This window comes from Rhinolophus sinicus, chromosome 6 (assembly GCF_057876585.1).
Source record: "Rhinolophus sinicus isolate RSI-liver-muscle chromosome 6, RSI-T2T, whole genome shotgun sequence".
NCBI lineage: Eukaryota > Metazoa > Chordata > Mammalia > Chiroptera > Rhinolophidae > Rhinolophus > Rhinolophus sinicus.
The window spans coordinates 3,023,140-3,050,970 of NC_142506.1; the positions used below are offsets into that span (position 1 = coordinate 3,023,140).

The 27,831-nt window shown below is 50.0% G+C and overlaps 1 protein-coding gene across 1 annotated transcript in view; it reads left to right on the top strand.

Moving 5' to 3' along the window:
- The first annotated feature begins 15,302 nt into the window (after positions 1 to 15,302).
- Positions 15,303 to 27,831, top strand: part of COL22A1 (collagen type XXII alpha 1 chain) — a 201,139-nt gene continuing 188,610 nt past the window's right edge. The window contains exon 1 of the mRNA XM_074316437.2: positions 15,303 to 15,712. The gene's annotated coding sequence lies outside the window, so the exon portion shown is untranslated. The remainder of the gene's footprint in view (positions 15,713 to 27,831) is intronic.

The window sequence follows — 27,831 nt, forward strand, 5'->3', positions numbered from 1 at the left end:
GATATATAACATATTAGTTATAGGTGTATAACATGATACTGTATTTGTATATATTGGAAAATTATCCCCACAATAAGTCTAGTTAACATCTGTCCCCATAGTTGTTTTTTTCTTGTGATGAAGACTTTTAAGACCTACTCTCTCAGTAACATTCAAATATACAATACAATATTGTTAACTATAGTCGCCATGCTGTACATTACATCCCCAGAACTGATTTATTTTATAACTGGAAGTTTGTATGCGGTATTTCTCACAGTGACTATCTACTGGATCAGAATTCTCTCAGCTTTTACCTGTTAGAAAATGTCTCTGTTTTGCTTCTACTTATAAAGACTATTTCTGATGAATATAGTAATCTAAACTGGGAGTTTTAAATGTTTTCTTTCAGGGGGTGGCCGATTAGCTCAGTTGGTTAGAGCGGGTGCTAATAACTCCGATCCCCGTATGGGCCACTGTGAGCTGCACCCTCCTTAAAAAAATAAAAAAATAAAAAATAAAAATATTCTTTCAATACTTTAAAAATATCATTCTGCTTCTATTTTAAAGTACATCATGTTGAATTTTAACTATAGATACTATGTTAAACAACATCTCTCTTACCAAAACATGAGTAAACAAGCAAAGAAACAAAAAACCCACCACCACCACCACAAAAACCCACCCAAAGAAATTTTGGGAGGTGATGACGCCAGCATCATGAATATATCCACGCTCACCCAGGTGTGTACATCACATGTGTGCATCAAGTATACCTCAATAAAGGTAAACAAACAAAAAAGATGCTCAGGAAGACAAATCAGGAAAAAAAGACCATTTCATTGACCTTTGGTCTCCATTGCTTCTGACGAGAAATGTGCGTTTGTTTGTGTCATTGTTCCCTTAGATGAAGTGTGTCCTTTTCCTGTGGCTTATTAAGATGTTCTTTGTTTTCAGCATTTTGAGTAGGATGGGCCCAGGTGTGTTTTTCTGTGTAGTTAATCCTGTTTGGAGTTACCACGCTTTTGTGGGTTGATAGCTTTATGGCAATTCTAAAACTCCTCAGCCATTATCTCTTGAAATAATCCTCAGCCCTGCTCTCTCTCTCTCTTTCTTCTGCTACTCCAATTACACACATGGCTGACTGTTCGGTGTTGTTCTCTGTCTCTCAGGTGCTCGTGCCTTCCTGCCCAACTCTTTTTTTCTCTGCATGTTTCGGTTTGATATTCATAATTCACCTCCGTTCAAGTTCACTGTTCCTGTCCTCTGCTATGTTGCAGTTAATTCACTTCTGATGTCGTATTTTTCGTTTCTAGTATGTCTGCTTAAGTCTTTTTTACCGTTTCTCTCTCTCCATGAAATTTTCCCAATCTTCACAGGTTCCACAACTGCACCATTTTTTATCCTTTGGCATATTTTTCATATTTATTTTAGAATCTCTTATCATTTTAAAAGCCCAACATCTGGGCTGTCTGGTTCTGTTCCTATTGATTGTTTTTTCTCTTGACCATGGGTAGTGTCTTGCCTCTTTGTACGTTTTATAATTTTTGATTCTGTGTCAAACATTGTATGTAAATGAGTGGTAGAGATGGAACTAAATGCTATTTACTTCCAGATAATGGCATATTCCTCCTGATAGGCTATTAGTGTGAGAGGATGGGTGCCGAGTTCATTTAATCTGTATTTAAACTGGGAATTTTTACACTTTCAGTTAGATTTGGTGCACAATTGGCTTTAATTATTTTAAGAGGTAAGAAGACATTTCCTTGGCATCTGAACACTGAAAAAAACACTACAGATCTCTATGGTTCACAGCCAAGCTGCCAGGTTTTTGACTGTGGTAGGTCAGTCTCTCTCGCTTGCTCTCTCTCTTTCTCTCTCTCTCAATTCAGATTGTATCAGCTCTGCGAGTTACCTGGATTTCTGTACTTCAAGAACTCTCCCTCTGCCTTGCTACCCTGACTAGTACGATGACAGCTCTGATGGCCATTCCAGAAAAAGTTCCAAAATTGCTTTGAAGGGTGGACTAGGTGCTGGCGTCGGTGCATAGCTTCCCAAGGGGAGTACTTGGAAGGTGACCGTAGTGATATTCAGCAATGAGGTATGTAGCACTTTTTCTAGGATGAGTTTGCAAACTTAACTGTCTGACCATGTGTATCTGCACATACACACATGCACACCTCTGAATGTGAATACACAAACCATAGGCCGCCGACATCCCAGTAGTCGTCACACACAGTCTGGGGGTCCGTGCTGGCCCATCTGCTATAGTGGGGGTGTTGGTTATGGCTGGCACTCCCCCTTCACAGGGACCATGAGCAGAAATTGTCCCTGAAGGGGGCAGTGCAAGCATGAGAGAACCAGGTGTGGTGGGAATGCTCAGAAGGGAAGTAACCACCAGCTCCTGAGGCTGTCGGTTCCCACTTGCCTCCTCTTACTGAAACATTATAGCCAGTGTCGGGAATGCCAGGCTCTCCGTGCATGAAGAGGGACTGAGTCAGGCCCTGCAGCCCTGGAACCTATGAGGCCTGAGCCCATGCATGTCTGTCTGCAGCATCAGAACCCGGAGTCCAGGCGGAAGAGAGCAGGAGCGTGAGCACAGCGGGGAGAGGAGCCCCGGAGCGGAGGGTGGGTTTGTGGGGAGAGTCCACTCAAAGGCCTAAGGGTGGGACCATGTTTGGGTTTCCCAAACACAACTCATCCCGGCTGTACCTTTCCCACCATTCCTAATAATGCACGTGCTTTTGAGACCACAAAAGGCAGTCGCAGCCAGCTGGGAACTGACGGCTCAGACAGGGTCCACAGCCCGGGCAGGGGTCATTACTCCCGAAACCCACCAGGGGGCCCACTCTTGTCGGGAATCAGCTCCGGCAGGAGCTGCGGGAGCACCGCCCTTTGTCCTGCAAATGGCATTTACAGCTGCCTCTTGGGCAGACCTTTCTCCTGCTGCCCCCGCTCGGCCGTCTGTCCCCTCCGCACTGGCTTGGCTTCTACTGTGAGTTCATGGGAAGAACTCCACTCTGGGGGGCCAGACCAGGGTCACAGTCCCAAACTGGCCTGTGTCCCTGAGTGACCAGGAGAGGGGGTGGGTGAGCAGGACCAGCCTGCCGTGTCATCTCCTCACGTCCCTTCTCAGGGCTCATCCAGCTGCCTGTGGGCAGCTCGCTGTTATCTAGAGGCAGCTCCACCACGTGAAAAGCAACACGAATAAAAGAGGTTTTTTGCTGAGCACCTACATGTCCTACCAGGCACTTGACCTTCAACAGCTCTAACCCTCACGAGCTGCTGCTGTCGTGAGGCGGTGCCAGCCCGTAGCACAGGCTCTGGGCTCGCGATGATGGATGGATGGATGGGGGACGTGCACACCGATCGACTGCAGTCTGTATTTTACAGGCAAGGACCCGAGGCTTCCAGTTGGGTAAGCTGTCCTCGGTCACACAGCCCTGGAACCCAGAGTGCTTGACTGGGATCCGCTTTCCTGCATGGGTCTCTAACTTCACAGCAGATCCTGAGAATTCTCAGCCTCCATAACGGGCAAGCCAGCTCTTCAATAGAAAGACAGAGAGAATCTTACTGGTTCTATTTCTCCGGAGAACCCTGACTAATACGGCCTTGTACTTGGTTTGGCTCTGCTGTCACCGGCTTGAAATTCTGAGGCATTTTGTTTGAACTTGTGTTTTGTCACTGAAGTCTAATGGGACGGTGGAGCAGGTGTGTGAAAGCAGAGCGATCGCACCCCAGGCCACCCCTGCTGTCCCTCCCGCACATCCCTCTTCAGTGCCCCGTGAGCACAGAAGGGTAGTGGACCCAAGCTCCAGGCGCTAATGAAGAGTCTTGGGGGCACGGGGAAGTGTGCCCCGTCTATGATGGGTGAGGGGGACACAGAATTTGCATCAAATACACACAAAAGCACCAGCATTCTAAAACATGACCAACCATGGAACTCTGCCATATCCTCTTACTGTTACTTCCATTTGAGTTGTCCATTTATGCTAAAATGATGGAACAGAAGACAAAGGATAGGACAAAGCATATTTCCTTTTCCTTTGAGTCCTTCTTCACTCAGTGAGCAGAAGGTGGAGTGCTGTGAAATGTGTAACTATCAATGTATGAAATAAAACCGAGTTACTTTTGTCCAGCATTTCCATTGCACGGTAACATCAAAACACACAGGCATGTAACAAGCTATGAAATCTGAATCCTGTAACTTCCGGAAGTCTTCATATGAGTTAAATGCTTTTACATTTGCATTTAAAACTGGCATTGCACAGTATGAAGGTGGCTGGGAAAGTTCATGCTAGCAATGTAAATTTTTAATTTTTCTTTACTTAGCATGACATTAAATAGCAAATAAAAACCACAATGATAACTGGAAAGAGTGGTTGTGAGAAAAGGAAAAAACTGTCTCTTTGACAGTACTTTTCCCCTGCTTTCTGAACAAGGGCATTTTCATTCTGTACTAGACCGTGGAGAGTACATACCCAATTCTGAACAGAATATCTTAAAGTTGAAAAGGAATCTGGAGGATTTTATTCGAACTCTCTCATTTCACAGATGTGGAAACAGAGGCCAGAAGAGTGAGTGGCTGTGAAATTGGGGACGTTTCAGGGCTCCTGTCTCATCCAGCCCTGCTCTGGTCCCACATGGGCCCCACATGGGCCCGGCCCCAGGCTCTGCAGGGCTCACAAGCCTCTCAGGGCTTTTCTTAGGAGCTGCCACGGGCCCAGGACCCCAGCCAGGCTGGCATTCTCTATCGGCCTGTTCCAAGGGCAGAGGCTGTCTGTTTAACTGCTTTCTGAGAAAGTCCCCGCAACCCCTGCCCCTCCCCAAGGACGTGTCTTTAGCCATGTGAACTCCCCTGCTGGGAGGCCCGTGGCCCACCAAACACCCCTCATTATGGCCAACACAATGCATAAATGTCCGACCCGGCCTGGAATCCCGGCCTGGAATCCCAGCTGTATTCACTGTATTGTACCCGGAGAAAGAGGGCGCCTGTATGTATGGAGAAAAGAGGGGGGCATGTCTTGCCTCGAGCACCCTCTGATTCGTGGGGCCCCACTTTCCCACGACTCCTCCCTTCAGCTTTGGCCTCATCCTACTGGCTTTGAATCTGAAGGTCATGTCCAAGGTTGGCCTGTTCAGTGCATCTTGGATCAGTGGAAATGAAAGGTGCTTATGCTGGGTAGGGGACAGAGCGGTGGGTATAGAAAGCTGCGCTGGGCTGGGCTTTGGGGGCGGGCAGGTGGGGGCTGGGAGGGCAGCAGGCCTGGGCAGTATTCTAAATGGCCCGCGGTTAGAACAGGCCTACTCCTCATAGCACCTTTTCTCCCACATTGGAAGCGTCTCGTTTGTTCGACCCCTAACCAAATCTGTTTGGTCATTCCTTCAAATTCCCCAGCTCCTTCCTCCTTCCGTCTCCCTATCTGACCCGCCTCCTGCTCCTGGTTAGGTCAGGACAGCAAGGAAGAGTTGTCCCCATGGTGCTGGCTCCAGCCCCTATGCTGGCTCCCCGCTCCCCTGGTCCCTGGCCCCATGTGCAGCTGTGACTGGGTCTTATTGGCGATTCCCATGCTGACACTGGGCCTTACTCCTAATGTGTGTCTTGTAGGCACTTTTTTTTTTTTTTTTTTAAGTGAAACTCCTTCCTCACTGAATATGCTGGCCTCTGACCCAGGCTTCCATTCTGGACCTGCCACTGTCCAGCGGTGGGGACTGGGGGAAACAGCCCCTCTTTGGGCCTGCAGTGTCTCGTAACTGTCAGGGCTGCGGAAAGATGAAATGAGTCAGACCTTCTAAGTGGGCACTGTGGACACTAAAGGCTGACTCACCTGTAAGTCTCCCACGTGACTGTGAAGACCCATGAATTCTGGAACCACCCATAAGAGGGGGCCACAGGCAAACAGCAAGGAGGCTCAAAGGAGGGTGAGGGCTGGGGGGTAACTCCTTATGGTTGGATCTTTGGTTCTCAGAGCCTTCTTTTACAAAAACAACCATACGCAGGAAGAAAAGCCACTTGATCCTCAAGGAGCCACCAATGGCATAGGTAAAGAAGAACCCCCGAGTGCAAATGACAGTGAGGCTGGTGGGGAGGTAGCTTGAGGACGTTCCAGGCCACAGGACTCAGAGCAGGAGGGAGGGCCCTGGAGCTTCTCTCTGCAAACCCGGAGTCCACGACCTGGTCCCGGGTCAGCTGCTACTTCCCAGCCCCTTGACCTCAGACAGGGCACTCCCCTTTCCAGCACCAGCTCCTGCATCTATAAATGCAAAGGATGAGGGGTGCATGTTGTTCCAACTATGGTCCAGGATGGATACAGCAGAATCGCGCCGGGGCTCTGTCAGGGGCAGGTAACTGGACTCTGCCCCCGACCTCAGAGCCACGGTGTGTCTGTACCCGAATCTCGGAGCCACCGTGTGTCTGTACCCCAACCTCAGAGCCACGGTGTGTCTGTACCCGAATCTCGGAGCCACCGTGTGTCTGTACTGCAACCGCGGAGCCATGGTGTGTCTGTACCCCGACCTCGGAGCCACAATCTCCAGTGTGTCTCAGCAAGTCTGAGACCCACTAAAGTTGGAAAACGAATTGCCTAAGTTGCCAAGGCCTTTTCTAGCTCTAATGTTATGGAATAATGTTTCTCAAAAGGTATTCCTTTAGTGAAGAAGAAGGCGGAACACTATCTCAATTAATGTATTTTATTTCAGAAAGTATGCATGTCTCTCGTTACTATATTTTGAATATTATGACACACCCACAAATAACAAATTTAAAGTTTGTATAAAAATAAACAGATCTAAAGTTTATACAGAGAGACGAAAGATCCAGAGTCGCCAATACAACGCTGAAGGAGAAGAACACAAAGTTGGAGGACTGACAGTCTCTGACTTCAAGACTCACTATGAAGCTGCAGTGATCAAGACGGTGTGGTCCTGGCCAAGGAATACACCCACAGAGCAATGGAACAGAACAGAGAGCCCGGAAACAGAGACACATAAATACAGTCAACTGATCTTTGACAAAGGAGCAAAGGCAACACAATGGAGCAGAGATAGTGTTGTCAACAGATGGTGCTGGAACAAGTGGATGTCCACATGCAAAAAAAATAAATCTAGACGCAGACCTTAGATCCTTCACAAAAACGAAATGAAAATGGATGGTAGACTCAAATGTAAAATGCAAACTCTAAAACTCCCAGATGGTAACATAGCAGAAAAGCTAGGTGACGTTGGCTTTGGTGAAGCCATTTTAGATACAAGACCAAACACATGATCCATAAAAGAAATAGTTGGTGTTCTGGACTCTGGTAAAATGAAAAACTTCTACCCTGAGAAAGACAATGTCAAGAGAATGAGAAGATAAATCACAGACTGGGAGCAAATACTTGCGAAAGACACATCTGATAAAGGGCTGTTATCCAAAATATACGGAGTACTCTTAAAACACAACTATGAGAAAGCACCAATTAAAACAACCCAATTAAAAAAGGGCCAAAGATCCTAAGAGACACCTCCCCAAATCAGACACACAGATGGCAGGTCATGTATGAAATGATGCTCCACATACATCATCAGGGAGATGGAAATTACAACAAGAGCCACGACACACCTGTTAGAACGGCCAAAATCTGAACACCGACACCACCAAGTGCTGGCGAGGACGTGGAGCCCCAGGGACCCCCATTCACTGCTGGTGGGAACGCAAATGGTGCAGCCACCTTGCAAAGCAGCTTGGCAGTTCCTTACAAAACTAAACGTGGTCTCACCATACGATCAGCCCTCGTGCTCCTTGGTATTTACCCAAAGGAGTGAAAACGTGTGGTCACACAAAACCTGCACATGGACGCTTAAGCAGCTTTACTCATAACTGAGAAAACTTGAAGTCGTCAAGATGTCCTTCAGGAGGTGAGTGGATAAACTGGTCCATCCAGAGAATGGAATATTATTCAGAGCTAAACAGAAAGGAGCTGTCGGGCCATGAAAAGACATGGAGGAAACTTAAATGAACGAAGCCAATCTCAAGAGGCTACGCACTGCATGACTCCAACTCTGTGACGTTCTGGAAAAGGCAGCACTGTGGACACGCGCAGTGAGAGGAGCTGGCTTGTGGGGTGGAGGGATGGATGGGGGTAGCAGAGGGTTTCGGGCAGTCAGAATGCGGTGTGTGATGCTGCAATGTTGGATACGTGTTATTGTACATTTGTCCAGACCCACAGCATGTACAAGAAGTATAAACTATGGGCGCGGGGTGAGTATAATGTGTCCACGTAGGGCCCCCAGGGGTCACAAACGCACCATTCTGGTGGGAAATATGGTAATGAGGGGCCTGTGCGTGTGTGTGTGTGTGTGTGTGTGTGTGTGTGTGTAGCAGGGATAAGTGGGAAATCTCTGCACATCTTCTCAATTTTGCTGTGAACCTAAAACTGATCTAAAGAAAAACAAAGCTTTTTAGAAATATAAACAGAAGTCAAATACAATTAAAAATCTACCATCACGATATAAAAATGGGCTCCAAAAATTTGATCACGGAAAATATCGGTTCACATAAAAGTAAGGTGAAAGGAAAGCAGTGTTTTAAGGGGCCTGAAATAAGCCAAAAAAGATAGTGAAACTAACATTAGATGCAATTGAATGAACACAGACAGAGGACGTCTGAGCCATCACGAGGCAGACAGTTTCCTAGGGCACACCCCACACCAGCCCCCGAGACGGCAGGAGTTGTAGGGGCCTGTCTGAGAGCAGGGCTGGGCCGGTGAACACCAGTCACTCGAGTCGTCTCTGCATCTTAGCACGGCTGCCCCGTATTCTCTCTCTGTGCCCGGATGTATCTTCTCCTTCACCCTCAGTGCTGCATCCTCCCTAAATGCAGACCACTCTCCTGAGACTGTGTGCTCTCTCAGAAGACCATGACTGACTTTCCTGAGCACCTACTAATGCCAACACTTGTGGCTAATGTCACATAAGGGAGGTCACTGACTTCAGGAAACTACATTGTAGTTACCCTTGAACTCCATCCTAGAACCCATGAGACAGAGGCCACGATCCAGGGCCAGGGACGCTGATGGGTATATGGCCAAAGGTCATGCAGCCACGTAAGTGGCAGAACAGGGATTCAAAGTTAGGTCTCGTCTCTCTGCTCTGTGCCTTTCAGGGGTGGTGTTCTGACTTCAAGGCTTCTCTCTGAGGCTGTGGATGAGGCCCCTCCAGCCCTTGGAAACAGAACGAGACCTGTTTCAACCCTTTCCTCACCCAGGCAGCCTGAGGTCTGCGCTAGTCCAGGGTGGACAAGCTCCCACCCCAGCTTACTTTCACTCAGTAAACATTTTGGGAGCCCTTCACACGCCCAGCAAAGGTTGCTGCGTGCACAGCTGGGCATGTGAGTGCAGGAGTTTGTCAGCATAATTGACGGTGCTGAGCCAGAGGCCAGGACAGGGGGTGCTTGGTGAGCAGATGCGGAAGATGTGTAATCCCTATAATACACACAGAGGCATGTAATTTAGGAAAGTGGATTTGTTTTCCTTGAACAACAGAGAGGAAGAATGCCACTCCATGTAGTCAGGGTCGTCCCCGGAAAGTTCAGACACTCATTGTTTCTCTGTCCTGCCTCTCCGGCTCTTGCTCTGCCGGCAGCCCTCACAGGATGGCAGCCCTCACAGGATGGCAGCCCTCACAGGATGGCAGCCCTCACAGGATGGCAGCCCTGTGAGCCCACTGGCCTCCTGGCCCCGGGCTCCTCACCCTCCAAGCTGCCCACACATGGACAGACTGACCTCTGGGTACAGCGGGGTACCCAGCAGGTCGTGAGCCTCTCCGTGCTCCCGTTTTCTCATCTTTACACTGAGGACAACAGTGCCATGTATGTTCCCTCTCCATCCACGTCAAGCACGTATGCAGCACCAGCGCGTGTCTTCCCAGAGATGACACAGCTGCCTGGAGGCTGCGTCCGACCCCCTAGGGAAGAGCCGAGACACAGCAGGCGCCCATACACGCGGCCCTTTACTTCCTTCCCTTCTCTCCTGTAACACGGTGTATAAATCGGCCTCGCAGCTCCAAAGCCCCCATGGCGTCGGTCCTGCCCAGGATGAAGTCCATATTTCTTCATGAGGCCATAACATTTAAGATACCCCCATATATATATATATATATATATATATATATATATATATATATATATGTGTGTATATATATATATATATATATATATCAAAATTTAAATTGTGCACATGCTTTGACTACCTGGGGCACCTCTAGGACCACCCCCAATACACAAACACAGGTAAAGAACAGAGTGAGGGGTTTATAGCAACATGCTGTAACTGAAAAAAGAAGTGGAAATAACCATCTACCAGCTGAGAAATCATGAAGGAAATTGCAGCTCTTCCGTATACCAAGCTCCATGCAGATGTTCGTAGCATGGTATCTGGCATGGGATGGGCATCTAATATTGGTGGAATGAAAGTACAAGAGTACAAACACATGGGAAGCAAGGTGGCCATTAATGGAATAAGCTAGGTCTAAATGAACGGACATTGACAGGTGCCCAAGGTGTACGAGGTGAAAAATCAAGCTATGGGATAAGTTGGTGGAGGGTCCTCTCATTTTATAAAATAGGATGTGTCTGAGTCTGTACGAGACAAAATATCTCTGAGTGAACAGAAAATGTTGGGAAAGCTACAAAAGAATCTCTTCAATAAAGATTTTTGGAAAGAGAAATGGAGAACCCTGCTTTACTATCTGATTTATTTTTTTTCCCATTTAACAATATAGGATAGACATCTCTACACGGTAATGAACATAATCCCCTAGTGATGGACATTTTTGACTATTGCCAGTTTTTCATTTTTATAAACAGTACTGATTGGAACAGTCTTGGAAATATATCTTTGCTGATGGATAACACACTCCTGGAAGTATAACTGCTACCATTTTTATTGATGTTAATTCCGGTTGTCTTTGATCACTGCATGCCATTTAATTGATTGCAAAATCAGGGAATGGCTCAGCCTTTTACTGGCTCTGAGATAGAACAAATTCACCTCTGATGCTCACTGTCCTCACCTGGAAAATGGAAGGATGTGCCTTGAGGTGCTGCTAAGATGAAGGCTGACAATGGAGACCCCTGGAAGTGGGCAGTCACGTCACGTCAGGGAGGCCCAGGCAGCTCAGGAAGAGACTCCGCAGAAAGGGGGACTTGTTGACGCTTCTGTAACTGGTTTGACTTCTAGAACAGGAAGCCTGGGGCATGGGGCTCACACACAAGGCAAGAAACTGACCCAGTTAAGCGGCTTTAGCAGGGTCACACCATCAGCTAGTGACACCGTCTCTTTGGTTGAATTATTCTGAATGAAACATTGGGGCTGGACTCAGGAGGATAGAGATTCTGAGTTGCCAGGAAACCAAAATTTGATTTCTCAGCAGACAATTGCGATGCCCTTTTCAGAAATCAGAGAATCTTAGTGATAAAAGGAAACTTTTTAAGTGATTTTTCAGGCGGGATATAGGAGAATACACAAGTTTCTAGAAGACGGCCCTAGATTTGAAGTCAGATGAGCAACTCTGGCAAGTTTCTTATCTCCAAGCCTCTGTTTCTACATTTGTGAGATGAGAACGTCAGCGCCATCCTGCCAGGTGTGCAGCACATCAGAAGTGAGTCACAGGAGAGTCCGGAAGTGTGTCCCGCACACAGGTACCTAACCCATGGCCTCTGTTACTGCTACTGCTGCTGTTACTATCATGATTATTCTGCGCTCTCTCCTGAAAAAGTTAGGGCGTCTCAGGAGGAGACTGTAAGCCAATGGCTAAGTTCACTCACTCAGTGACAGCTCTTCCCTGCTCTAGCCAGGCCCCGGGGATGCAGCAGCGACAGAATTTCCTGCCCTACTGGACCTGGCTTCTAGCTGGGGAGACAAAGAGTAAACACATAATACAAAACACACTGTCGGACAGCACTAAGGACCCACAAAACCTGAACCGGAGCAGAGAGAGATGTGGAGCTGGTTAAGATGGTGGGTTTTTAAAATTTTATTTTACTGTGGTAAAAACATTTAACATGAGACCCGCCCTCTTAACAAATTGTAGTGTGTAATACGGTGTTACAGCAGGTCTGCAGAACTTATTCATCTGGTACAACTGAACTTTTACACCCACTGATCAGAAACTCCCGCCTCCCCTCCCCCGGCGCTTGGCAGCCACCCTTCTGCGCTCCGCGTCTATGAATCGGACGGTTTTAGATTCCTCCTGTAAGTGGAATCACACAGTATTTGTCCTCTGGGACTGGCTTGTTGCGCTTAGCAAAACACCCTCCAGGTTCATCCACGCTGTGCACACTGTGCGGTTTCCTTCTCTGTGAGGGCTGAGTGGTATTCCGCCGTGGGTCTTCATCCATCAGGGGGCATTTACGTTATTTCCATTCACTGGACATTGTGCCTCATGCGGCAATGAATATAGATGGGGTGGCTGGGAAGGTCTTGGGGGGGCGCTTTGAGCCCTCTGTGGAGGGAGAGAACACACATCTGGGGAGGGCTCTAGTCAGAGGGACGGCCATTGGAAAGGTGTGAGCCGGAAGTGGGGCTCTGGGTTTGCGGAAGGGCCAGGAGGCCATTGTGGCTGCAGCTCCTTGTGAGGGTCCAGGGGTAGGCGGGAGGGTGGGCAGGCCTCGGGCAGTCTGTGAAGGACACGGTGTGACCAGTGGCCGGGGCTTTAGATTTGGCTCTCAGCATGAGGGGAGGTCACAGGAGGTTTCCAGCAGAATGAACAGTTTGGATGTACTTTTCAAAGGACCCCTCTGGTGCCCGGTGGGAGAAAAGCCCTGGGGTGGGGGTGGAGGGCGGAGGTCCAGCAGAACCTCTGAGTAGACGGCCCATTCCAAATATCATCCCCGCCGCCGCCCTTCCAACCTGGGCAATCCGGTCCCATCACTTTTCTGTGACTTTCACTGTTTTAACCTCTTAGTCTGGTGCATCTTAACATGGCAATCATATCTGATTTAAAACGTACGGGTGGCCCTGAGTGCATCACGTAGGATGGGGCAGCCTCTCCACCATTCATTTCTTCTTTCTCTTATTCATTCATTCATACATTTCACAAATATTGTTGATGCCTGTTACATGCCAAGCACTATACTAGACTTGGGGATACAGCAGTGAACAAAAAGATGGCATTTACTGCCCTCATAGAGATTAAAGTCAAATAGAAATGCAGGAAATAAACAAGTTTTTTTTTAAGAGGAAGAAAAAGAACGACAAATTTCAGTAACTGCAGAATTTTGATAAAAGGGCGTGGCAGGTCAGAATTATGACCCCCAGGAAAGTCTCCAGCCCTGACCCCCGGAACATTAGAAAGGGAGGAGGTTCCACTCCCATGACTGTTACGTTATGTGGTCACATTGACCTTACTAGAGGGAGGTCATCCAGGAGAGCCCGAGAAATCAGACGACGTTCTCTGGCTGTGGTGGAAGAGGCAGAAAAGGACAGGAGAGGCAGCCAGCAGGCTCCCAGGGTGAGGAGGAAGCAGACAGCTCCCCTGGGAGCCGCGGATGGAGAGGACAACCTCAGAGCCTCCTCTGATGCTCACAGGTATTGAGAAAACAGGGATCGCAGTGCTTTGACCGCAGGAATGAATGAAGTCAGCCAACCACCCAAACGAGCTCGGCAGCAGATTCTTCCCCAGAAACGTCAGAAGGAAGTGTGCTCTGCCAGCCCCGATTGCAGCTCTGTGAAAGCCCGAGCAGACAGCCCCTGAGAGAGAAGACAGATTCATTTCCACACAGAGATCGGGACTGTGCTTGGCAATCACCTGAAAGTTATCCGTACATCGATCTGTGACATTCTCACAGTGATAGAACAAGTGATAAAAATGGGAAGAAACTAAGTCATGGAGACATTCGCTTCCTCTTTAATGTGCGCCCATATATTTTTGGTGGGTATAATGATACATATGCATGTTTTCTATCTCTGTTTAATATGTCTTAGAAATTCGAACAATATGTCATCCTGGCAGAGAAATAGCCCAGAGGAGGAAGGAAGTGAGACAGAGCTTTCCGGAATCATCTTTCCAGAACACTCTGCCCACGGCCCCTGGCCTCATGGCCTCTCATGGCAGGGAAGGAAGAACAAAGCGAATTCTCGAGCTCCTCTTCTCTGAGGCAGAGCATGGTGTTTGCCAGCCCATGGATCCATTTCCATAACGAGGTTTGGTTTGGAAAAGCACAGGGATGAGGGTGGGTGACAGTGCTGAGTACACACCACACACCCGGCCTCTTCTCTGGGCATGGATGCACCCAGGTGAGAAGGAGCTTAGGAGGAGGCCACTGGTCTACAGGGACACTCCAGCTTTGGCTCCCTGTTTCATCTGCAATAAGGCGGAGGGTATTGGGCTACAGGAAAGCCATGGTGCAGGGGCTCAGAGAGGATTCCCTGTCCTCCTGAGCCAGACCTCCCACATTGGACCTAAAGGGTCATCGGACGGGAGAGGCTGTTCTGGGGACCCCACTGTGGCTGCCCCTCAGATGTGCCAAGTTCATTTTCACAGTGAGGCCTTTGCACTTGCTGTTCCACCCCCTGGCTTACTCTTATCCGGTCTTCCCTGTGTCCTCCCCCCTCATTTCATTTCTGTGTCTCACAGCACTTAGGATACCTCAGCCACTCACTGTGGTGGCCCATTTCCCTGCTTCCTGTCCTTCCCACACGAGGGTGCTCAGAGAGGACCCTCCTTCCACTCCCCACTCCACCCCTACACCTGGACTGTCTGGGGTATGCTGGGTATGCACCCAGGTGAAATGGCCCGCCTGGGCCCCTGCTCTGCTGGGGGGCCCTGGCAGGTGACCAGGGCTCTCTCTGAGCCTTCACAGTTCACATCTGAAGATAAAGAGATCAATCCACCCCTCCCCTTTGTACAGTGCGAGCCAGTAAACTTGGCCGTGGGTAGAAGAGGCAGGTAGGTGCTGAGACAGGAGTGGGACTCGATGCAGGACAAAGGGCAAAGCCCCCCCACACACTGATCCCTTCTGAACTTGCCAAACTTGCCCGCAGCTGCTGTCTAGTAGGGGCTATTTCAGACTGGGCTGTAAAAGGACCAAAATATCCAGTGAAATCTATAATTGGGCAGAGTTGTCAGCCCCAGTCCTGGGCTTCCTAGGGACGCCTCTTTGCTGCCTGGAACCCAGCGCAGTCCCTGCCCCCTCAGGTCCCTTCCCAGCTCCTGTCCCCCTTTCTTCCGGCCTCCTCCCGCCCTGAGGGGACCGATCTCAGTCTCCCGTGGCTCTCCACCTGCCCCGCCCCGACCGACCCTCCTCCCGGCCCGCCCACCGCCTGGCTCCTCCCCCTGCACTCAGTCTGGGGATCCCACCGCTCTGACCACTTTGGCCCTGGGGGGACTGAGCAGCTTTGTTCTAGGGCGGCAGCTGGCCCAGCTGCTGCTGCTGCTGCGTTTCTCCCCAGGAAGTGTCCCCCCTTTCCCTATTTTTCTGTTTCTCCCACACTTTCTTTTATTCTCTAACTTCCAAGCGTTACATTTTACTATATTTATTTGTTTTAAAACTAGCTCTCTCTTGGGACCCCTGGCCTGGGCAAAGCCCCCAGACTTATTACAAGTCTTGTTTAGAGACTGAACTTGCTAGAGTTGGGGGGAGGGTGGGTGGAGCTGCTGGCAGGTGACCCCCAGGAGGGGGCTGCCTGGGGCTGGCATCTTCTCCAGGACTCAGCTTCAAGCGGATTGGAACCCCAGCTGGCATCTCCCCTTCCAGGTAAGGCCAGCTCTCTTCTCTGCTGGGGCTGCTGGAGGTCAAGGGGCTTCAGGCTTCCACCGTCTTCCGTGACGTGAGGGGACAGTCCTGGGTGCATGAGAGCCGGCCTGGAGCGTGCCCTCTGCAAACTCAGACATTTCCTTCGCCTGAACACGCTGAGCTCCTCAAGGAGTGGCCACAGTTCCCAGCTGAGGGTCTGTGAGAACCTACCTGTCTGATTCTATGAGAACCTACCTCCTGAGCAGCCCAGGAGGCAGGAGGCAGGGGCAGTGCGGGGTGTCAGCTGCGGGGCCCATTTCTGAGTGCTGCTTTTAAAGTTGTTCAGATATCCCCAGCTCTTCCAACTTTCCAGTAAGACATTTGGAGTAAAAGCCAGAAAGATGGTGGAAAAAAACAAAACCAAAAAGCAAATAAGCAAAACCAGTGGAGGGGGGAAGAATACCCTCTTCAGTTCTGCGTTTATTGTCAAAAGGAACTCCGCCCTTTGGGTGTAAACTTAGATCTCTTTCCCATCTGACCGATGTATCCCCCTCCCAATTTTCTTTAGTCCAGGGACATGCTGCTGTCCTTTCTTCTGCATATCATGCTCTGTAGCGGCGGAGATCACGCCCAGGTTATAAAGTGTAACTAGAATTAGTATGTTATTGGAAAACGTGTCCTCACCACTCCTCACTCAAGCTGAGACTCAGAGGTGAGGAGATGACGGGCACACCCCTATCAGCATCCCCTGAAGGACGCCCTTGCTGGGTGCCCCTGCCCAGAGCTTCAGTCCCTCACCTGTCATCTTCCAGAACCTCATGCCAGCCGCCAATTTGTCTGTCTCACTGACGATGTCTGCCTGGCAGTCCTACAAAGCCAGGCTCTGCCTGTCAGAAACACCCAGCTTTGGGCTGCGTCTTTGGATTATTCCAGTTTAGTCCCAGAGTTGTTCCCAGCAGGGCTAAGCCGCAGGGCTGCTGCGCTGTTGGAGGCCGCTGAGAGGCGCTGAGTGGGGCAGGCTGGCCAGTAGGTGCATGGAGGATGGAGCTTTGATGCCGGTCTTGCCTTCTGCTCCTGACTCTGTGCTGTATCTGGGTGCCCTGAGCTAGGGGACTGTGTCCAGTGAACCTCAGTTTCCTCGGCTGCCAAGTGGAGGTGACAGAAGGGACAACATAAGGGAACCCCGTGAGTGCCTGGAAAGTGGTCGGCATGTGGCATATCTCTGTCTGCTTCTGCTTCACAGACCTGGGGAGGGCGCGGCAGCGGCGTTTCTGTGGGAGGAAGCACCCCACCCCATCCTAGATTTCCGTCGCTCTGTGGCTCGGGGGCCTACTATGTGACTCTGGGAAATTGTCACCCTGTTGTTGGGCCCCTCATGGAAGGCAAGAGGCAGAGGACAGGAGGGTCCCCTTCAGTGGGGATCCAGGAATGGCTCCAGGGGATCTGCGAGCGCTTTAAAATGTTTGGAGCTGAAATTTGTTTGTAACTGGTTTTTCTCGGGCTTCTTCAAAGTTTCATCAGATTCTCAAAAGTTTTTTCACACCCACAAAATGGTTAAGTGTGTGGCCCATAGGCTGATCCAGCCCCCAGACAGTTGTAATGCTCCATAGGTGGTTTGAAATTTGTTTTAATGACTTGCCAACAGAAAACGTGCAGGACATTTCCTGTACAAATTGTACTCTCTGGCTTCTCGTGAAAAATGAGAAGATGGGACAACTTTTGGCTGCATTCCCTGTAAGGCTGTCAGAGTAGCCACCCACTTTAGCCAGGTATGTGCCCTCTGGTCATCCAGGGTCGTCGGGACGACCTGCAGGGTCTCCCCAGACACGGGAGTTGGTGGCTCTGACAGGATCCCGGTTATCTCTGTCCCTCTGATTCCACCGTAAGAGGGCTGCAGATAAGTGGAAAGACTTCCAGGGCAGAGAAACCAGGATGTCCTGGGAACAGAAGCCGTGGCCCACATGGAAAGATAACTGCTACCATAAGAAAGAGCCTCTGGTGTGGCAGAAAGAAGACGCGTGGCCACGGGCATCTGGAGGGCGGCCATGCAGAAGAGGCAGCTGGTCTGTTCTCCTGGTCCCCAAAGGGTGGAGGTGGGAGGACTGGCCGGGGAAGTTTCCCTGAGCCCTGATTCCAGCCCAGTTCCAGTGAATAGTGGCCAGAGGTGGGACGGCACCTCACAGGGCTGGTGGGGGCTGAGCGGAACCTTGACTGCCTGCACCAGGTGGAGATGTAAGGCCTTTTCTCAGCTGGAGATCCTGCACTGCCTCAGTGCTACCTTTCCAGCCTTCAAATTCTGCTAGTTCTCTCCTGCCTCCTTCTCTTCCTTCGGGGCTGCTGGTGATGACAACAGAGGCTGACATAGGTTGTGTAGTGTCTCCTCCATATCTGGGCCGGGGCCATGAACTATACATGTCTCGGTTTTATAAACAAGGAAGGAAAGATCAGAGCGTTTGAATGACATACCTGAGGACAGGTAGAGGGAATACAAGGAGGGAAGATTCAAAGTCACACCTGAGGGATCAAAACCCATTTTCCTGTTAACAAAGGCCTTTTTCCCCACGTTGGGAAAACTTCCCCCTCGAAAGGGGGCATCATTATTGATGCAGGCCTGCCAAGGAGAAGCAGGAAATGAGAAAAACCCACATGTTTTAGGGTGGGAAGGGTCCCTGAGGCTTTTTCAGCCAATCCCCTACTCAAGAACTGAAGACATGCCAGGTGGTCCAACAAATATAACTACAAAATCGAGGAAGATCAAGATCTGGTAAAAATGGGAAAGTGCAATTCCCCATTTTACAGATGAGAAGACAGAGTCCAGGAGAGCGTGAGTGACTTGCCTGCTTTGTATTTGGAGACAAGTGGGTCTCAAACGCAGGTCTCATTAGTTAACAGGACAAAGGGTGGTTGACCCTCTGACCTCCTCACTGAGGACTCCTCATTGCGAGTGTGTTGGGGGCCGGGCTAACCTCTCCTGAGCATTTGTGCCTGGGGCCAGCACAGTGTTTGCTGAATCCAGTGAGTCAGTGAGTAGATGACCATGTGGATGCAAAGTCAAATGAAGGGATGATATGACACTATCCTTCCTCACCCAGAGCGACCGTTTTCTTTGTGGATTGCCTAAGGACCATTTCGCCGTGCTTCTTACAATCCCTTCCGTAAATGAGCCACGGCCTGGCAGCCATCCCCGCCGGCTACTGCAGTGGGCATGTTTGTGCACGTGACTTCTGCCTCTTTGCAATGATGTCCCTCCCCTCAGATTACGGCCAAGGAACAGGATTTCTGGGTCAAAGCCCATGGGCACTTTAATGGTTCTCAGGAGAGGCTAAAGGCCGGGAACATCATGGCACAAACAGAGGAAGTCTTGGCAGATACCCACGGAATGTGTGGAGGTGGGCCTGCCAGTCCGCTGTGGCTGTGAAGATGTCACAATCCTTTTGTGACAAACCCCATCTGATGGTTAAGCTCCCTCCGACTGTCCACTCCCTTAGCTTGCACACTCCCAGTTACCGGAAACTCACTACTTCTAGTTTACTGTGGCTATGTTCTGACAGAGATGCGAGTATCATTTTAAGTTTTTTAGGTTTGGTTCATAAGAAAATTTTGAACAAATAGGAATGCACACCATCTTTTGGTTGAAAGCATCTCTAAGGGGAAGCCTTTCCTTTAAGTAAACACTGGAGACCCAGGCCCCCTGGAGCTGGCCTTGGCTGTCAGGTGGCTGAGCAGCTGCGACAGGCTGCTCTTGATTCCATAAGGACCAGAAAGAGCAAACTAATCTCAGCGCCAGCAAGTCCAATCTCCTTATCCGATGACTGAATTACATGGCTCCCCGGCACCTGCCCACCTCGTCCTGGCCCACGTCCAGTGACAGAGGAATCGCCACCTCCCAGGGCGGCCTCTGGTGCACTGCTGACTCTCTGCTTAAAAAGTCTTCCTTTTACTGAGATGACAGCTCTCTCTCTGCCACTTCCCTGTCAGTCCTTATTTCACCTTTTTGGGACTATTTAGAATAAATTAAATCAAATCCCTTTGCTATGACATCGTTTGAGCTCTGTGAAAACAAAAGAAATGTGCCCTGAGCCTGAGGTTGAGTGCCAGCGGGTGCCAGGCTGTGTGCCAGACCTTCTCACATACAGCATTACTCCTGTGAACTAGCTGTGTGCTATGACCCCTTGTACAGATGGACAAACTGAGCCTTACAGACTTTTAGTCCCACAACCAGAAGTGGCAGAACTGGGATTCAAACCCATGCCTTAACGCAAAGGCTGTGCCTTTAACCAAAATCCCAGACTGCCCTAAGTGTCTAAGGTGAGTGTATGGAATTCATGCAAAAAGGCAAATATGCCATTTGGAATATCTTTTCCTTTTTAAAAATATTTACCATTCAAATGTTTTAAATTATAAAAGAAAACCGTATCGTTCCATGTGCGCCCATCTCGGCAACCGTCCTGCGTTCTCATTGCGCCAGCTTAGCCAATGGTAGCATTCCAGCAAATATCCTTTCAGAACTTTGTATCCAAACATACACATCAATCCAAATCCATCATCTGAACAACTGGGGAATAACAACGAATAGAAAAACATCTTTCTCTAGCACAGTATCTGGCTCACAGGAAGTACTCTGGATTGTAAGTATTTTGCTTCGCCTGGTCTAATGCTCGCCGCGAGTCCCCTGGGCAGCGGTGTGATGGTCCCCATTTGTCCAGCAAAACTGATGGACAGAATGAGGCCCTGGATGGGGTGCTTCCAGGCCTCTGGAGAAACACCTAACGGTGACCCCACTTTCTTCCCCTGCTCCCTAGTTGCTATGGGCAAGTCAGCATGGGACTTTCCCTGCCTCTTCAGTTTTTGACCTGCTCTGCCCCCAGCAACCCGTGCTGCTGACAGCTCCACGTCACCCACGGCTGGAATCCACTATGGGCTTGTCTGTTTGTGCCACTAGGCAATGAGTCCCTCGAATCCATGGGCCTTGCACTACTTATCTGTACACGACCAGTGTCTATACAATGCTGGGCATGGTAGGAACGCAACAAATCTTTGTGGAACACAGTAATTTCAAAATGGTGATAATCAGGTGCCTGGCACATAGATATTGGATGGATGAAATTACCACTGAATTTAAATCATGATGAGATAAGTGAATGAAATACCCAAACTGGAAACGTCCTCCTGGTATTTCCCAGGCCCAGCACAGCGCCTCCCACACAGGCACGCCTGACGGATGCTCGTTCTTCTCCGTCATCAGCTCCCGCTCAGGGAGGGCTCTGTCTGATGACCAGGTGGCTCTGGTACCTTGGGCGTTGTCGCGGCCCCACTGAGCACAGGGGGCCTGGATTCCTGGGTTGGGCGGTATTGCTGGGTGTAAGTCTGGCTTGGGTCTGAATCCGGCCCTTCTGTTTCTGGCTGTGTGGTTTCCAGCACCTTTCAGCGCATCTCTGTGCTGGGCCCTTCAGCTCAGAAAACACGGGGAGCGTCAGCCTGGGCCCCCAGAACCACTGGTCAGTGAGCAGGTGTGGCACTCGGCTCCTGGTAGGTCAATGCTCCAGTACCTCTAAAGGTTCCAGGGCCCGGCATCCCCTTCCAGCCACACGAGCCTGTCCTTACACTGGGAAAGAAAGGGCCGCAGCCCACTTGATCTCCCCTCCCTAGAGTGACTTGGGAGATGTATAGCAGATACATAAATATACATTTCTATAATCCCTTGCCTCTTGGTTCTCATTTCATGATAGCTCTTCCTACAGGGGTCATCCAGCCATTCATTTAACACACTGAACACCTGCTGTGTCAGGTGTGCTTAGGGAATGAGGGCAAGTACAACATGGCCGCCATGAAGCTGCGTCTTGGGGGGAAGAGGAGAACTCACCACTCTGTTTTTAAAGTGTCCCTCCTTTGGACTGTCCCCTACCATGTACAGTCCTAGAGGCAGACACTTTTCCTTGTTTGTCTCACCTCCAAACTCTGGCACAGGCCTTGGAAAGGGGGAGCTGAGGTAAAGTGTTCGTGGCGTGAGTAGACATTTGTGTGGGTGAGTGGGTGCGTTAGTGAGTCGTGTGAGAGGGAGGGAGTGCAGAAATGCATGACTGCGCAGACGGACAGGCGAGTGAGCAGATTCATGAAACAATGAACGAGAAAGCAAATGCATGAATGGATAAGTGAGCGAGTTAGAGAATTAATTAACAAGGCCGAGTTTTGATCAGCCATGCCTAGAGGGTTTTTCAGGTGGGAAGGAAAGAGGATGGGACGGAGGCGGCCCTTTGCTGACACAAAACCCTTCAACAGGCTGACATTCTCTTGCTGAATTCTCCCACCAAGAAATGCGCAGACTGTATTTGAAAAGACTTTGCCAAACCTAGCTAGCAAAGCACAGAGGTAACAAGCAGAGCTCCCGCCCATAAGCCCCTGGAAGGGGAGACATTCCGAGCCCCTCCCCTCAGCTTTGTTCCTGGAGTCCCAGCACAGTGACGCCAGAGCCACAGGTTCCCACAGAAAACCAGCCAGAGAGCCTCCCACTGTGAAGGTGCACAAGCCTCTGTGGTCCCTGCGTTGGACACATTTGCGAATTGATTCTCCTGCAGAGCCTCCCTTCCTGGTGAGTCCCTGCCCTCTGCCCTCTGTGCTCACGCCTGCAGAGCCACGCCTGAAGTGATTTCTTGGAAGAAAAGAAACTCCCTTGGTGACTAGGCCAACTCCTATGCCAACCCACATGCCTGCTCTGTTCACAGGAAGTTTCAAGATTATTTGAAAAAAACTTTTTTTTTGGAAAAAATAAGAGAACTCCCTCTTACTATTTAAGTTAAATATAGAGTTAAGTATAGTTCAGACCCTCAACCTGTTGATTCATTGCCCTGTTACACTGATACTTGGATCTATTCCGGGCGCCGAGGAAGAGAGACCAGAGACAATCCCTCAGTCTTAGGAGCTCAGTGGAAAAGACAGATCAACAAGTAGGTGCATTTTAATGCCACTTGTGGGGTGGTACAAACCAGGAGTCTGCGGGGACCTAAAGAAGACAGTGACACACTCCCTGCCCGGGAAATCTGGGAAGGCCTCACAGAGGGAAGGCATATGGACTGGGTTTTGAAGTGTGACTAGGAGTCTGCCCCGCACATCATCTCAGAGGTAACAGCAGAGGCCATGCCCAAGAGTTAGGAACAGGAAATGCTGGGCTGTTGGAGGAAGACAGCCACATCTCTGAGGTTGGAGAAGGTTCTGAGGTGGGGAGGACATGGAGCTGGAAAAGGAGGTTGGGATCAGACGGAGCGAGGCCTTGAACAGAAGGCTGGGGAATGACACGCACAGACCTGTCACCCCCGAGGACAGCTATGCTCAGGTGAGCAGGCCCTTTGCACTCACAGTGGAACGGGGAGTGTGCAACCTGGTCCAGGTGTAGGAGCCTCAGGAGGGAAGCTGCCCGACGCTGTGTGGAGCGTGTGCCCTCAGACAGAGGTCTGTGCGCTGGTGCACAAGCACGGTCTGTATGAAAGGCATGCTGGAAAGGTTCTCTGGTGATAACAGCGTCTTTGACTTACTGGTAGCCTTTTGTATTTTTGACTGGCAACCAGGCACTGTGCTAGGGACCCTCACCCATCCAGTCACCTGCTGAGGGAGGTTAATGCTCCCTTTCTGACAGAGGAGGCAACTGAAGCTTAGAGGGAGACCCGAGCTGGGCTCCCACAGCTAGTGAGGGGAGGGAGCCGGGAACCAAAGCACCGTCTGTCTGGCCCCACGGCCTGTGGCTGTGCCGTCCACCATACTGTCTCGCATCTCATGGGGAGACACTGATTGGGGCTTCTCATCATTCTCCCCCAGAAAAAGGGGAGCCTGCTGGGACAGCACCTCCAAAACCAGTGTGGGTGCTGCAACACTATTTATGTGCATTGCTTCATCAGACCAGACGCTGCCCCAAATAAATTAAACAGAAATATCTTCCTGTGTCCTCAGGACCCTGTAACCTGAGACAGTCTCTTGTGATACGAACTGAGACAGTGTATTTGGGAGGGGAAGAAAAGAAAAGAAAGAAGAAAACAAGTCAGGAAAAATTCAGTACTGAAAATGTGAAAGAAATAAGCAGGGGGCTATGACAGCTCTAAGACGTGTGAACAGACCAATAGAACAATAAAGAGCGATTAGCGTTTTCTTATGCTGCTGGTGGGGCTGGGGGAAGGGAGGTGTCCTCCTGTCTGTACTGTCAGCCATCGGCCCAGGAAGGTTGCAGGGGTGGGGTATCTGGAAGGATCTGGAAGTCGGCCCTTGGACAGGGAGGTTGAACAGGGTAATTCTGGGAAAGCCTATTTAAACTGAGCTGTCAATCAAAGATGAAAGGAGAGAAAGAAAAGACAAGATATAGACTGAGGACGGAGTTTAAGGAACCAGAGATGCCCTGTGGAAGAGGCTGGGTGAGCCCCAGACACGAGTTGGCCCCCTATGTGCTGGGCCTGCTTTGGGGTTTGCAATGAAAGAACCCCAACTCAAATTGGCTTATGTTTACAAAATAGGAACAGCTATTCATTCTTATCAGAGACAGTGTATTACAACACTGCTGTCAAATGAAGAGGGAATCTTAAAGTATAAAGCTAAAAATGTAGGGAAAATATAGCAGCAGTCAGGCAGTTAATGAAAAATATTTTTCTGGATTTTCTGATGTTTCTGGTATTTGTCAGCTTCTTAAAATTTGTAATTTTTTGTCATTGCTTTTTTTCATTCTAAGTTAAATATTTACTTTGGCCCCTAAAGCAAAAACACAAAACTAAAAAATAAAACAGGGTGGGGACATGTTTGCCTCATGCAACACAAAAGTCCTGGGTGCCTCTGGCCTTTGGGCAACACTCGGCTAAGATACTCAAGTGATGCCCTCAAGGTCATGGCGAGGAGCCTTCAGCATCTCCAAACTTAGCTCCCCTTTGTGGCTTCTCACAGCCGGAGTCTCCCTCATGTACACACAGCTCTCTTGGCTGGGTACCCACCCACTAACCCAAGCCTAGCTTCCTCCTGTGGTGGTCATTTGACTCATGGGAAACGCGCGCACCCTTGCCACATGGAATCATGGGAGTGCAGGCTGCTTGCCCCTGCTCTTCCGACTCGCCCATTCTATTCTCTGTGTTCACATCAGGCCAAGCCGACAAGCAATCGGGTGCCAAAGGTGAGGCGAGAGGTGGGTACGGGCCAGTCCAGGCAGGTCTGTGATGGGGGAGCACTGGGCTCTATCTGAAGGCCGGGACGGGTCACTGCAGGATTCCTCCACGAGTCTAAAGACCCTATTTGTGCTTTAGAAGCCTCATTTGGTTCTGGTGAGGTCGTGCGGACAGCGAGGTACGGGCGAGTCTGAGGGCTGGAGGCCACTTCCCAGGCTGCTGGTTACAGGAATCAAGAACTCACAGAGGCCTTTCACTCTTCACCCGCCCCCTCAGGTGGCTCCTTCCCATTCTTCAGAGCTCAGTTCCAATGTCCCCAACTCAGAGGAGACTTTACAGAGCGTAAAAACTGTCTCACCCAAGTCACCTTCTCTCACATGACCCTGTTGTTTTCAAATCGATGACTCCTCTTGGAAACCATACTGTTATGTATTTGTGTCCTTGTTTAGTTTTTCTCTTCTCTCCCTAGAAAGTAAACAACGCCTGGCATCTAGTCCCAGACTCAGTCATTATTCACTGAATTAGTTAATTACGAGTCCGGAGAGCGCAGGATCGTGAGGAAGTGGGCGACGCTTTAGGATAAGGACGTGCCTTGCAAGTCCTTGGCGAGTTTAAGAAATCTTCATTGTTTCAAGAATAGACAGACATGACTTAAACTTCAGTCACAACTTTTAGCAACTGGGAAAGAAACACAACTGACATCTGGCCTCTTCTTAAGGAAAAAATATCCCATAGGAAAGACTTTTGAATTCCATAGCGTGAAGAAGGAGGTCAGGAAAACATGTTTCTCACTCTATTTCCATCTCCTTCCATGAAATGCACCCTGCGTTCTGGCACCGAGGGCTTAAGCTGACTGCATGTAGGTCTTGGAACGTCGGCGTGGAGAGGACGTGAGGCTGGGTGGGCGTTCTTGCTCAGCGCCAGGACCAGAGACTCCCAGAGGCTGGAGCTCTCCCTTTCCTTCTCCCAACCTCACACCCCGGGGTGCTGGCTTCCCCTCCCTCTGAGCTTTTCCAGGAGTGTCTCCAGTCCCAGGTCTCTTCTGAGCCTGAGACTCCAATGTCTACCTTTTTGTAATGTCTCCACCTGGCTGTCTTCCAGGTGCCTCCAGCTCATGCAGTATGTTCAGCCCAAACTTATCATCTCCGCTCCCATCAGTGACTGGCTTCCAGATGCTCGAACTGGAATTCTGGGCTTCCTTCCAGCCTTCTCCTCCCTCTGTCCTTCCACTCCCTGCCAGTCCTCTGGTGTCATGGAAACTTCAGCTGGACCATGTGGCCTGCTGCTGTCCTAGGAAAGGTCATTGGCATCTCCTTTTGGAGGTTGCACTAACCTCTCCATTGGTCCCTCTGTTCCATCCATCCTTCTCAATAGGGTTTCCTAGATCACAGCAGTAGACGCATAGGTACATCCTTTGGTACCGGGAGCAAAGTCTGATCCCTTCCTCAGGGTCCACCGCACAAGTCCCTAGCCTGCCTGTTTAAACACTCTTTCCTTAAACTTGAATGCCTTCCTCTAAACAAATTCCTACCTTCTGCTCCAGCCTTAACTTTCAGCATTCCTTCCATCCCCACCTCCAAAACACTGTGCTTCCTGCTCATGCCAGGAATGATACTGGAAGGGAAGCAGGCTCTTCCGGGTGAAGGCAGCCCTCATCCTCCTGCTACTCCCCAGCCATCTTTCCAGGCCAACTCAGGAATCTCTCCTCCACGAAGCCTCCCTGAGCTCCCAGGCCTGAGTCAGGCACTCGTCCCTCCGTCTGTCAGAGCAGTGACCACATGAAAACGCAAGCATCCACTTGCCTGTCTGTGTCCACCATCAGGTATCCAGCTCCTGGGACAAAGTGTCCTATGCTGTGTGCCTGGCACTTAGCAGGTGCTTACCATGCATTTGGGGCATGGCTGAACTAGAGAGTAAAACACTGAAGTTCCCAGGACCCCTAAGCAGCCAACAGCTGAGTTCTCACAACAGCTCAAACTGACAAGTCTCCCCTTTACATGGACTATGACGGTAATGGTCAACATCCTACTTTTTGTGGGAGTATCGTGACCATTGCCTTATGAATCTCGTCCACAGATCTATGAAGTAGGGGTTGTTGTTTTCATTTGATAGGTGAAGAAGCAAAGGACTGGGGAATGACAAAAACAGAATGTTTTAAGCGCGCGCTGGTTAGGCATTTGCTCTCAGCTTTTTACATGTATTGACTCATTGACTGCTCCCGATGCCTGTGACATAGCGGTTATTACCCCCTCTGCATAATGAAAGGACTGAGGTCATGAGGTTAAGTGACTTCCCCTGGTTTGCACAGCTAGTCAGAGGCAGACGTGGAATCTGAACACAGGATTCTGATTGAGAAGCTCCCTCATTATGCTGACTGCCCCAGGAGAAGTCACTCCCTCGACAGTGGCTGGCACACAGAAGGTACTCAGCGTTGGGGGACTGAAGGGGACTTGCTCCAGGTCACACAGAGCTGAGTTTTGAATCCAGGCCTCAGGCCTCCAGCTCTTGCCGGGCAGCCCTGTAGAGACAGAAGCCATCCAGCTTCCTCTTCCCCTCTGCGACAGCAAGTGCATTTTGCATCACAAACAGCTCAGGGGACATGTACAGAGGCTCGGAGCTGGGCCTGGGGGTGAAGGCCCTGGCTCGGTGGCCTGGACACAGCCAGGCTGTGCTTTTATGTCTGGGCCAGATTCCTACCCTGAGCGTCACCTGTCACCCCAGCAACTCATCACAGCACCTCATTCTACCCAGCTCCCTCCCACAGTGGGCAGTGGCCAGACTCTGAATCACAGAGCTCGCACTCTGCCCGGGCTGCCCTAGCAGTGTGCCAAATCTCATTTTCTCGCTCTAAATTGCTTTCTGCTCAGTGTCTTTCTTCCCCCCACCTCTGGGTCCCTGAATGGTGAATGCTGGTTACCATGGTGATAGGCTGGCTTATGGAAGAAACTCAGCTCGGTAAATTAATTGCTGGACTTTTGGAGACTAATGGCACATCTCTGCCTCCTAGGG